Source organism: Vulpes lagopus, chromosome 4 (genome assembly GCF_018345385.1).
Source record: "Vulpes lagopus strain Blue_001 chromosome 4, ASM1834538v1, whole genome shotgun sequence".
Classification (NCBI taxonomy): Eukaryota; Metazoa; Chordata; class Mammalia; order Carnivora; family Canidae; genus Vulpes; species Vulpes lagopus.
The window spans coordinates 140,314,488-140,327,875 of record NC_054827.1 but is presented as its reverse complement, the minus strand read 5'-3'; positions in this window follow the sequence as shown (position 1 = coordinate 140,327,875).

Sequence of the window (13,388 nt, the reverse complement as noted above, 5' to 3'; positions counted from 1 at the left end):
CAGCTTCAGTCTTGGAATGTCTACATGTTCCCATTAGCTTTAAATTTATTTATTTGTTTTTTGGCTATATTTGATTCAATTTTAACCAGTAAGTTGGTTACAACCATCTCAGGCACAGTATAACATCCAGGCTAAGATTCAAATCAGAAAGTATATTTCATTTTTTTAAAGATTTTATTTTATTTATTCATGAGAGACACACACAAAGAGGGAGAGAGAGAGACAGAGAGAGAGAGAGAGAGACAGAGACTGGAAGAGAGAGAAGCAGGCTCCAGGACCACGTTCTGGGCTGAAGGTAGATGTTCAACCGCTGAGCCACCCGGGTGTCCCAAGTGGATTTCAATCATAGCTTCTCAAAGATGTGATACCACTTCTCAGTCTTTTCTAGTTGTGCAGGCAAACAAACTTATGGAAAAGTCATCTAGTAAAATGAACATTGCAGGGGCACCTGGGTGGTGCAGTTGGTTAAGCATCTGACTCTTGGTTTTGGCTCCGGTCATGAACTCAGGGTCATGAGATGGGAGCCCCACATCGGATTTCGTGCTCTGTGTAGAGTCTGCTTAAGTTTCTCTTTTCCTCTCCCTCTGCCCCTCACCCTCTAAAATAAATAAATAAATTGTCAAAAAAAAAAAAGAAAAAATCATTGCCATTATGACTCTCAAAGTTGTTTTTCCTTATTTTCAAACACATAATGATAATTTAATTCAGAACAGGATTTCTGAAAATGTATCATATTCTTGCAAAAAAATTACTCATGTATCTTTTTCCCCTATACTGTTAAACATTATGCATTTCCTCCAGGAAATGCAGATGTAATTTATTAACTTACTAGAATTAAATGAGGCATATCAAACACAATGCCAGATATTTGGGGTATAGTGGTGATCAAGATATGAATGATCTCTTCTCTTATAGAGTTATATAATATGGGTCGGAGGCAGTCAGAGGAAAAATACATTGTGGTAATAAGAATCATACAGAACTTGGTACTTGGTATATTTGACAATAAGAAAATTGAAGTTGTTTAGGATAACTTGTGGGGCATCTATCTTAGAATAGCTGCTCAAAGGGGCATCCAAGTTTAGGAATGAAGATGAAGTTTTCAGGCAAAGATAATTGTGTCTACAAGCCAGAAGATCTGAGAGAGTATAAAGATTTGAGGAATTGAAAGAATTTCAGAATGGGGAAATAGAAAAGGAGTGGTTTAGTGGGTGTTTGGGAGTGGTGAGTGAAAGGTAGAGAGTAATAATATTAAGAATGGTACACCAGTGTTTGTTATATCACATCTTCAAATAGTATGCTCTCCCAGTTAACTACTGTCGCCTAAAACTTTAATTTGTACACCACTGGAAATGACTTCATTTTATTACTTTTTCATTAATGAAGCTATAATTGTGTTTCAGTTTTTCAGCTTAGAGGCTAGGACTTCTGAACAGAAAAGGATCGACAGCTCAAAAATGAAAATGTAGTGATCATATACCACTAACTTTGAATTTATTCCTGAATGTAAAACTGCCAGGAGGAAAATGTCCTTTATAAAAAGAGGTTTCTGGGTGCTTTAAGTAGCATTCTATTCTCAGTAAAGCTTGTGTGTATCTCCTTGGGGAAAGCAATGTTTGCCTTTTAAAAACTGTGATCCTCTAGGGTGTGTTTCATCTCCTCATGTAAACACAAGGATAAAATAAGTCATTAAATAATGAACCTTGGAAATAAAATATAAATTCTAAAAAAAAAAAAAAAAAAAAAAAAAAAAAAAAAAAAAAGGGGATGAATCCTCAAAGGTTGCTCTTTGTCTCCCTTCCTGGAAAACAAAAACAAAAATAAAAATACAGAATATTTAATGATTAAATAATTTTGCCCTTATGTTTCAAAGAACTGAGACATTTGAAGGTTTTTGCAGTAATTATGAGAAAAAAGTTCTGGATCTAACTCAGCAGCCGAAGCACTACCTCTCAGGGAGCTGAATGGTCATTCATTATCCCATCCAGTGTCAGTACTCTCTTCACCTCCTAACTGCCATGAATCTCTTCATCTCTTCCTGGCCACAGCTGTGACTTGGCCCATCTCTGCCTCCACTGCCGTTCCTGCTGTTGCGACCAAGAGTTGTACTTATCAGACATGGTCTGTTCAATATGAGAGCCACTAGCCCCATGTGGGTATTTAAACATGAATTGAATTCAAATGACATTCTTTTTTTAAAAGGTTTTATTTATTCATGACAGACACACAGAGAGAGGCAGAGACATAGGCAGAGGGAGAAGCAGGGCCCTGGGGGGATCCTGATGTAGGACTCCATTTCAGGACCCAGGGTCATGACCTGAGCCAAAGGCAGAGGTGCTCAGCCACTGAGCTGCCCAGGTGCCCCTCAATTGACATTCTTCAGTCTCAGTTCTGTTATGGTCTGACTGAATCGGGCAAAATGGTTATGTTCATAGGCTGCTGGTCATCTTACTGGCTTCTTTAAGGTCATCCTGCGGCAATCTGTTGAGCCCAGGTGAAATGGAACAAAATGTGATAACCTAACTACAAGAAATCTTTAAATCTGTTGCTTTTAGTGGGAGGAAGAGGCTACAGGCATCATATCAGATATAATAAATCTATTTCAACATATATATATATATGAAATGAAATATTTGCCGCTATGCTTGATACTGAAGATATAGAGTCTAATAAGATATGCCCCATGAATTCAAGAAGAATGTTACCTGTTAACACTGGTAATACTAAATGTAATTACAAATACCACAGGAGAATAATGCATATGGTTCTTAGGACATTTAAAAAAAAAAAAAAAAAGTCTGGCTGGGGCACCTGGGGAGGCTGATAAAGAAGGTTTATAAAGGTTAACATGGAAATATTGAGAGTAGTTAAACAGGCAATAAGAAGAAAATAAATATTCTGAGCATAGGAAATAGCAATGCTAAAGGCTAAAGGGAGGGAAACCGAGAAATCAGAGATTGTACCTGCAAGCGTTCGGTATTCCCAGAGCACAATTGGGAGGAACAGGAGTCCCTACTCCCACACTGCAGCAGTCTTGCAAGTGCCCTACTTCTGACTTCCATTTTTTTACACCCATCCTGTATAGGATTTAATCTTTCTTTCACATTATTTTGATACATCAACAATGGCAGCTACCTACTGTTTTCATCAATCAAACATTCCTTCTATCGAATTTTATTTAAATACCCCAGTTCCCCTTTGCCAGTTGTCTGTAGTTAAGGTTCCCCATTTTCTTGTGGCCACATACTGGGTAGGTGATTCCTTTGGGAGCCAGTTTGGACCCTCTTCCCGATTCAGAGGAGGACCCAAGGAGAGAAAGTGGTTTGGATTTATTGATTCCCATTTTGGTGCCCTAAGGATTATTCCATCACGTCTGCATCCTAGAGCACCATGGAGTTGTTTCTAAAGAGCCCTGAAGAGTTTACCTACCATCTGCCTTTTATTGAACATTTTAATTCAAACCCCTGCAGTATGTGCTTAATGACATAAAGAGAAAATCAAATACTTGAAAACACAGAAAATGGATGTGTGTTCTCAGTGTTCTATTCATGCCGTTTTATCTTTCTACCTTTCCAGTTGTATCTGCCCCTAACTCCTCACAGCCACTGTGTGCCCCAGTTAGGTGTATTCAATATTCCCCAACTTGCCTTATATCAGTCTCTAGGTCATTTTTCCCAATCCCCAAAGGTGTTCTACCCCAAACCCTGTCCAAATCCTGCACATGGTACAATGTGTAGATCAAGCTTAGGTTCCTTACCACTTTTTCTGATTATCCAGCTCAAAATCATCTCCCTGTTCCTTGAAACTCTAATTTGAGAGATAAAGAACATTTCTTCATTCGTCATTTCCTACAGAAGAGAGTTTCATAAAAATACTCCTGGCTTCTTGTCCCACATCCCACTCTTCCTCATGGCAGAAGAACAAATTGATCTATGGATAAGAGACATTTGCCCATTTTCTTTCTTGAATCCAAAGGAGCTTTAAAGAAATAATTAATAAATAAAAACCCACAAGGATTTCTTTTTTTCACTTCCTTGTTGGAATCTTTGCTTCTTGCATTTATTTACACCCCCATCCCGTGGATCTTGCTGTATAGAGACAGGAATGGGGATAGAAATGAAGATGGAAATAGAGAGAATTTAGTGGTTTTTCTGCATCTTCCTCGGATTTCCTGTTATACAAACGCTGAGAGAATAGTGCCACTTAAGACTACTCAGATTGATAAAATCCCAAGACTCCCAAGATTTGTAAAACACCTTAATGTCTTGTCTTTGCTTTAGAGGCCTCTCTTTAATAGGAAAAATCATGTTCCAATACTAACGGTTTTCAAGACTGACATTACATGTCGTTATGGAATCATATTCTTGGAAGTAACAGAGCACATCTGCTAAATCATTCAGCATATTTCAACAGTCTCAACATTCACTAATGCACTAATTTTGAGTGACTGATTGCTGATTAATAGGTATCTTTATTCATTGTTCAGGAAAAGGTACTATGATCTGTAGTAATGCAAAGAGCCAAAAAAAAAAAAAGTGGATCATAATAGGTTTCCTTAGAATCAGCACTGAATTAGATGTTCTAATTTATCTATTAATTTTTATTTTTTAAATATTTTATTTATTTATCCGTGGGAGACACACAGAGAGAGGCAGAGACATAGGCTGAGGGAAAAGCAGGCTCCTTGCAGTGAGCCTGATGCAGGATCTGATTCCAGGACCCAGGATCACAAACCTGAGTCAAAGGTAGATGCTCAACCACTGAGCCACCCAGACATCCTATGTTCTAAGTTTTGCACATAACAATTAGAAGACCGCAAACACACACCCACACTCTGATTGCTCTTTTACTGTGTTTATGCATCTCAATGTCTACATACGTAATATGGCACAGCAGTGTTGAACAATTGTTCAAGATAAATAGCCCCCTGGATGCTTAGCTATAATATGCTTTTTAATGTAGGTAATGACTATGAAGCTTATAATAAAGAAGAACATGTGTTAGTGGAACAGTAGAAGTCTCTAGATATGTGAAGAACTAGAAAGGAGTGAGCTAATGGCAAGTCCTTGTGTTGTGATGAAAAATGAATTTGCTTAGATTTCCTTTTCATGAAGTGATGTGATTTTAGTTAACTTGGAGGTCAGTTTACTGGTGGAAAGCCTAGAAATTTCTTAATGTATGTTTAATTTCATGCTTTCAGAATAATAACGACAACAATAATACAAGCCATGGTAATTTATCAACTATGCATGTTCTAGACTCTGAGTGTAATATCAACCCGCAATTATATCTAAGCAAATAGAAAAATTAGCTTTTATGATCTCCATTTTCAGATGGGGAGACTGAGTCTTGGTCAAGTTAAATTATTTGACCTAAAGGACGTAGGACTCCCAAACCACATCTGGATGACCCCAAGGTCCACACTTCTATATGCTTAACCACTGCCCCACCTTCCAATGAGAACTTTCAGATCTGCTTCAATAATTGTGTCTTGTGCAGAGAATTTTCCTTAACTGAGCACTCACTGTGAGGGCACAGCGAGCGTTTTTTTTCTAAGCAAAATTTTTCAACAGTGACACTATTTACACTTCGGCCCAGATGAATTTGTGTTGTGAGAGGCTGGGTATTATGGGGTATTTAGGAGGATCCCTGGCTTCCACTCACTAGACACCAAGGGCACCTCCTCCTCAGTCATTTAATAAAAAATGTTTCTAAACATTGCAAAATGTCCCCACCCCACACCCTAGTAGGGGGGGGTCAAAATTGTGCCTGGTTGAAAACTCTGCTCTAGAGGTTCATTCGCTCTTTAATCTGACCAAATTCCAGGCCAGAATGTTGACTATTGAGAAACACATGTTTTGTGGTATCTCCCACGGTACACGATAATGTAAAATTTTTATGTGTAAACATAAAGGTATCTTTTTCCTAATTCAGTACACCATTTAAGAGCAAAAGAATGCAGAAGCTTATTCTTGTTCTGAACAGGGTCAATTTCCTATGAGTATTTTTAAAAAAAATTCCTAGGAATCCCCCGCCCCATCTCTCTCTCTCTCTCTGTCTCTCTGTCTTGTACCTCCCTGGATCTCCACACTCACTCTTGACCCCTCTACATCCTTTGTCTTTCTTCCTTGCCTTCCTACTTCCCTCCTCCCCTCCATTCTGATATCTCTCCCTCCTTTCTTTCCTTCTTTTGCTCCTCCCTCCCTTCCTTCCACTCTTCCCTGTTTCCCCTCACCCTCTATTCCCTTCCTTCATTTCCTCCTTTCTTCTTCCCTTGCCCAAGGCAGGTTAAAAAGACACAGTTCTCAGTAGTACATACTTTTAACTTGGCCTTGAATGTTCTAGGCAACCTTAGTAACTGACAACAACAACAACAAAAATAAGAGATTGTATGTGTGAAAATTTAGACTCCAGAACGATTTATATTAAATTTTTCCTCAAATAGTTTTGGAAATATATTTTAATAGGCAACTTCATACTGCCATAGAGATTAAAATGAATCAATTGCTACCAATGATGCTTGAAGTTAAAAATCTGTCTGTACTGGCGATAATTTTGTATAGATAATATATCCCTGATATTTTTATAACATCTTCCTTATTTATTTATTTGTTTGTTTATTTATGCATTTATTTATTTATTTATTTATCAAGATAAATTCAGTAGAGAGTGATAGGTCCAACAATTTAAATGACACATGTTAAACACAGTAAATCAAGGACATTCAGAACTATTTTACTACCCGTTAAAAAAAGCTGTTTTCTTCTCTCTGTAGTCCTTCGAGTCAGTGGGTGTACCAACAGAGTTACAATGAGAAGAAATTGTACTTTCTTTCACATGTTGTTATCTTTTCTTATTTGATGAAGAAACTAAGAGTTTTTAGGTGATAAAAGGAATCTGTGTGCAGTAAATACAGGTAAATCGAAGGACAACCAACCATACATCTAGGCAACAAATGTAACAATTTGAAGTCAGAAGGATATTATTTTTTAAGATTTATTCATTTATTTGAGAGAGAGAGAGTGCAGAGGGGAGGGGCAAAGGGAAAGGGAGATAGAATCCTAAGTAGGCACATCCAGACACATCTCATGACTCTGGGACCAACAACCCCAGCTGAAACCAAGAGTTGGAGGCACAACCAACTGTGCCACTCAGGCATCCCATAGTCAGAAGGATATTTTGTTCACTTTTGATCACTTTAGCACCAACAGACTGTATTACAAAAATCATATAGCTATGACTGTCTGATATATATAGTAAATCCATTAATAGATTCTAGTAAAAAACTATCCCCTGAAATAATTTGAAATTGTAGCAAGTTATTGAGGGTGGGGGAAGCCAATATTGCTCACAAACATATAAAAAGACCACATAGATCTACTCTTTTTTAATCTACTCTTTTCTCTTAATAAATTTACATTTAGAGATGATAATTTCACTTATATCTCTGAGCTGGGGCAGAAATAGAGATAAATCCTTATTTTATACAAAAACCACCAGTGGTCTTCTTGAATTTTTTGTGAATTTTGCTCAACTGCTCCTATGTCATAAGAGTGGTCAGTAAAGAGATCACACTTGAAGAGATTCCCTCCACCTAGAGCTAACTAGGATAATACCTAAGAGAATAACACACCTCTGATCTGCATTTTGGGGAAAAAAAATACAGACATAATTATTACCCTCAAAATATTTTTCCAGAAAGAGATAAGTGGTGAATACTGTCTCTTACTGCCAATACAATAAATAATCTGCAAAGGAAAGTTTTTAATGGCTTTTTCACTGTTCTATTCATTCTGTAACTGGAAGCCTGAATCTCCTACTTCCCTTCACCTATTTTCTCCATCCTCTCACCCTCCTCCCTCTGGCAACCATCAGTTTTGCTCTCTGCATTTATGGGTCTGTTTCTACTTTTCTATTTGCTCATTTATTTTAGTTTTTAAATTTCACATGCAAGTGAAATCACAAGGTATTTGTCATTTTCTGCCTGACTTTTTCACTTAGCAAAATTGCCTTTTGGTCTATCCATGTTGTTGCAAATGACAAGATTTCATTCTTTTTTATGGCTGAGCAATATTCCATTGCATGTCTACACCACACCTTTATCCATTCATCCAACAATGGACACATAGGTGGCTTCCAAATCTTGGCTATTAAGTAAATAATGCTGAGAAAAACATAAGGGTGCATATATCTTTTTGAATTAGTGTTTTGGTTTTCTCTGGGTAAATATCCAGTGGTGGAATTACTGTACCATAGGATACTTCTATTTTTAACACTCTGATGAAACTCCATACTGTTTTCCACAGTAGGTGCACTGATTTACATTCCCACCAACAGTTCATGAGGGTTCCTTTTTCTCCACATCTTCATCAACACTTGCTATTTCTTGTCTTTTTGTTTCTAGTCATTCTGGCAGGTGTAAGGTGATATGTCATTGCAGTTTTGATGTGCATTTCTCTGATAATTAATTACTGATTTTGAACATCTTTTCATGTGTCTGTTGGCCACTTTATATGGCTTCTTTGGAAAAAATGTTTATTCAGGGACTCTGCCCATTTTTTTCCCTCTGCCTATTTGTAATCAAATTATTTGTTTTATTTTGGTGTTGAGTTGTATAAGTTCTTCACATATTTTGGATATTAATCCCTTATTAGATGTGTCTTTTACAAATATCTCATTCCACTCAATAGATTGCCTTTTCATTTTGTTGATTGTTTTCTTCACTGTGCAGAAGCTTTTTACTTTAGTGTAGTCCTAATAGTTTATCTTTTTCTGTTTCCCAAATGTGGCAGAGGCCAGTGTCCAAAAGGCTACTACCTATGTTTTCTTCTAGGAGTTTTATGGTTTCGGCTCTCACATTTAGGTCTTTATTTTGAGTTTATTTCTTGTGTGTGGTGTAAGAAAGTGGCCCAGTTTTATTCTTTTACATATAGCTGTCCAGTTTTTCCAGTATCAGAAGAGACTTTCTTTTCCCTATTTATATTATTCCCTCTTCTGTATATATTAACTAACTATGTTTGGTTTATTTCTAGGCTCTATTCTGTTCCATTGATCTATGCATCTATTTTTGTGCCATTACCACATTGCTTTGATTATTATATTCAGCTTGGTTTTTCTTAATGCTTCCATTCATTAAGCAGGTGTGTCTGTAATAAAAGAAAGTTGAAGTTTAGACATGTGATCATTTAATTATTCCTGGATCCCTCTGTTCGATGACAGCTAATTTTCAAATTAGCATAAAGTAATTTAGTGTATACATATGTCCACACATATACATGCATACACATATACATATAACTTACTGTAAGTCTGACTCTATTTCAAGAGTTTTAATAATTTTAATTTATTTAATCCTGAAAACAACTCTATGAGAAAATTAATTATCATCTTTTCAGGTGAGCAACCAAGATATAGAAAGTTTCAGCAAGTTGCCCAAGGTCACCCAACAGTGAATTGCGAATTCAAAATAAGGCCATGGCTTCTAGAGTCTGTACCTATCACCACTGTTTCAACCTCCTCCTTGACAAATGAAGCCACATTTACTCCAGCCCTTCAGATGTAGAAGAAGAGTTGACTATTTGTACATACCCCTCTAGAAAATGGAATAGAGACTTTCTAATGCTCTGGATGAATAACTCCTTCAGAAAATGTCTTCTATAAATCAGAGATGTCCCACTGTCTTGAATAATCTAGTAGGACTTCAGAAGCCAGGGAGAAGCCAACTTCAGAAGGTGTCCCAGGGGAACAGAGTGCACAGCTTTGTGGAATTGCATCTTTGCAAGAAGTTTTAAATAATTCTGGAGATTCTATGAGCACCGTTCTTGGCCTACTTAACACCACCACTGAATTTCTGTGAATTATAACTTCTATATGTGTTTGTTTATAATTGATATAGCTCAAACTTCAAAGCTGAGATTAATAAAAATTCAAGATACAGAGTTTGCAAAAATAAACCCAAGTCAATCAATATGAGTATTCAGATCTCAGAAATGTGTCAGATGGTCAACTTTGGAACTCTAAGGACCTCACTTATACATAAGCAAATCTGAAGCAAAGTTAAACTAATTAAATGGCTGCTATGCTCTTTCAGAGGTTGCAATGCTTTTTTCCCCCCCCTGAATCCTAAAGAAAACCTTGAGGGAGACCTGAGGTCTTACTATTGGTGAATAAACAACATTTGAGATGAAGTAGAGATGATTTCATTATTTATAAATGGAGTTAAAGTTTATTATAAATGATGCTCACTTACTAACTGAAACCCTCAGCAACTTAAAGAGGGAAGGTGCGATTTTTATTTTTGTAGTCTCCAAGATGGATTAAATTGGCCATTAGGACCAACAAAATGGACAGTCTCCTCAAATAGATTTTAAGTTCCCAGAGTACAGATAGTATGTATGCATTATTTAGTATTATGTCACCAGGAACTAACCAAACTCATGGAATATAGTTAATGCCCAAGAACACGTGTTGAAGAAAGGAAGAAAGACAGACAGAAAGGGAGGGAGGAAGAGAGGAAAGGTAGGAGAAAGGTAGACAGATTTTTAACTAATTTACAGAGAGCATTATAGGAAATGTTCTTAATAGTCTATTCTTTAATATAATCTTCATCCAAAGGAATGGTCTTGAAGTTTTTCAATGTGAATGTGTTCAGAAATTTTGGCCTGTTTTAGAAGGAACAAATCACAAAATTACTTCTCTACTCTAAACTTTGTCCTATTATCTTGTAAAGAAAGCACTTCTCTGACAAACATCTATAGACATCTATCTTTTCCATGGGAGACATACACAATTATTGCAGTTAAATGCAATGATTTATCTCTTTTTAGACTGGCCATAAAATTATAACTCCTAATATTAAAAAAAAACTGAAGAGATAAACATGAGAGTATATAAAGACAATGAATACAGCAGATTGCAATTTAATGGATTTTGACTGAGGTTCCAGTAAAGTTCTTGTTAAGAGTCATAAAACCAAGTTTGAGTTTTTACATATTCCAGGCAAAATTCCATTATCTTATCCCATTCGTTGAACTATTTAGAAACGTTATAGCCTATCTCAGATGCTCATCCAAGATTTGTTCAGGGTTTTTACAAGTAGTTTCTGTCTCCTAAGATAGAGGCTCTTTCTATGATTAAAGATATTTAAGCAAATAGAGAAAAAACAGGCTCTTTGGGTCCATTTTGCATTCATGAGATCTTTCAGGTATTAAAAAAAAAATCCTCTAATCCCATCATGACTGATGTAGTTCTGGGTTGTGGTCACAACACTCTGGGGGAAAAAAAAAATCAAACTCAGCTATAGATAGTTTTCCTTTTTGTTATGCCACCAGTGCAGATCCTTTTAAAGGCTTACTCAGGACAGGGCTTGTTTTACACAGTTTTCCTGTGAAAAAGCAGTGGGTGGAGGATCTTGAAGGTTAATACATGAACAGAGTTCAGTTACTCTGTTTCTTTTGGCTTCCAGTCATTTCATCTGAGTTATTTATAAATAGATGCATTAGATGTCCTGTTATTTTGAACAAGTGTCTAGTTTTAATTAGGCAAGGTACATAAGCATTTTAATTAGGTATCCAAATACATCATCTGAGATTTTTCCCCTCAGAAAATAAAAGTAATTTGATTTTTTTTCTTCATTAAATATAAGGGCAGTAAAATCTTATGAATAGATTTTTCAGCTCAAGAGATTGAGATCTTTTCCATAGAACTATAACATATGCACAGATTATTTCCCCTTAAATTTCTCGAAACTAATGAAGTGTATGAAAGTAATGAAGTTAAGCCACAACTTGTTAAGTGTAGTGCAGTTTTCTGACATGACAAAGGAAGAGTTTCTGGGTTTATGCTGATGCCCTGAATTAGAGCCCACTTCTCTATCTAGCCTTTCAAACTCAGTGTAAAAGTGTAACTGTGTGTGTGTGTGTGTGTGTGTGTGTGTGTGTGTGTGTGTGTGTGTGTGTGTGTGTGCGTGTGTTTTATATGAGATGAAATGAGGAACTGCATCCTGTCATACCACTGGTATATATCTGATCCTTTCTTTTCTGTCGCTATGTTTAACTATAAAATTAGAGCATGGGGACAGAAGAAAAGATCTTTAACCATAAGAAATTAGACCCTGGGATCCCTGGGTGGCGCAGTGGTTTGGCGCTTGCCTTTGGCCCAGGGCGCGATCCTGGAGACCAGGGATCGAATCCCACATCAGGCTCCCGGTGCATGGAGCCTGCTTCTCCCTCTGCCTGTGTCTCTGCCTCTCTCTCTCTCTCTCTCTCTCTCTGTGACTATCATAAATAAATAACAATTAAAAAAAAAAAAAGAAATTAGACCCTGTAGATCCTGCCTTTTTCAAAAAGACCTTAACATATCCAAACTGTTGGGTTTTCACATATTTTTCATTGCACTCAGCTACTAAATTTTGCTATGATATGGCTCATAATCCTCGGTGTTCCTACATGGAAGTTAAAGCATGGATGATACAGCAGCACAGCAGACACTGTCTTCTACATGAGGGTAGTGATGGGAGGTGAGAAACAGTTCTGAAGCTTAGCTCTTCAGCTCTTCTGCTCACTGGCAGGGAGGCCTGAGACAAGTTATGTAACCCATTGAAAAGTCACTTTTATAATCTGCACAAAACACAGATTATATCCACTTTGCGGCTGCAGTGCGGGTTATAAAGAATCGAAACAGGCATCGGATATCAAATGAGTGCTCATTAAATGATAGTTATTATTGGGGCATCTGGGTGGCTCAGTCAGTAAGAGTCTAACTCTTGATTTCTGCTCAGGTCATGATCTCAGTGTTGTGACTTCAAACCCCACGCCCAGCTCCATGCTCAACATGGAGCCTGCTTGAGATTCTCTCTCTCCCTCTGCCCCTCCCCTCCTAAAAAATGGTAGTTATTGTCATTTTATCATCTTGGCTCTTCAATCATTTTTTTTCCCTTTGTCTTCTTTCTATTTTATTTTATTGCCATTGGCTTAGCCTCCAGTCTCTATTATACGTCAATGATATCAAATGAATGAATGAATTTCCCTAGATACCAGGAATGGGGGGAATATGATTTGGTGGGCCTAAACAATCTCCGGACATCCTCCGGGAATAAGCATTATGCGTTTTACAAAACTACTTTTAGAAGACATCTTTCTTCTTTTCATGGCCTATTTCAAGAGACACCTGTCTGAAACTAGCCTTGATGGTGAAGAATCAGTTACTCTTTCATCAAGTTCCTATAGTATAGTCTACATATTTTCGTTACAATATTTATCACATCACATTTTGATGATTGGATACATGTATCTGCCTTACAAGATTTACCTTCCTAGAAGTAAGTGGTTGTTTTTTTTGTTTTTTTTTTTTTTCTCTTCCTGCCCCAGGAGGGCATCCTGCCTGTGCAT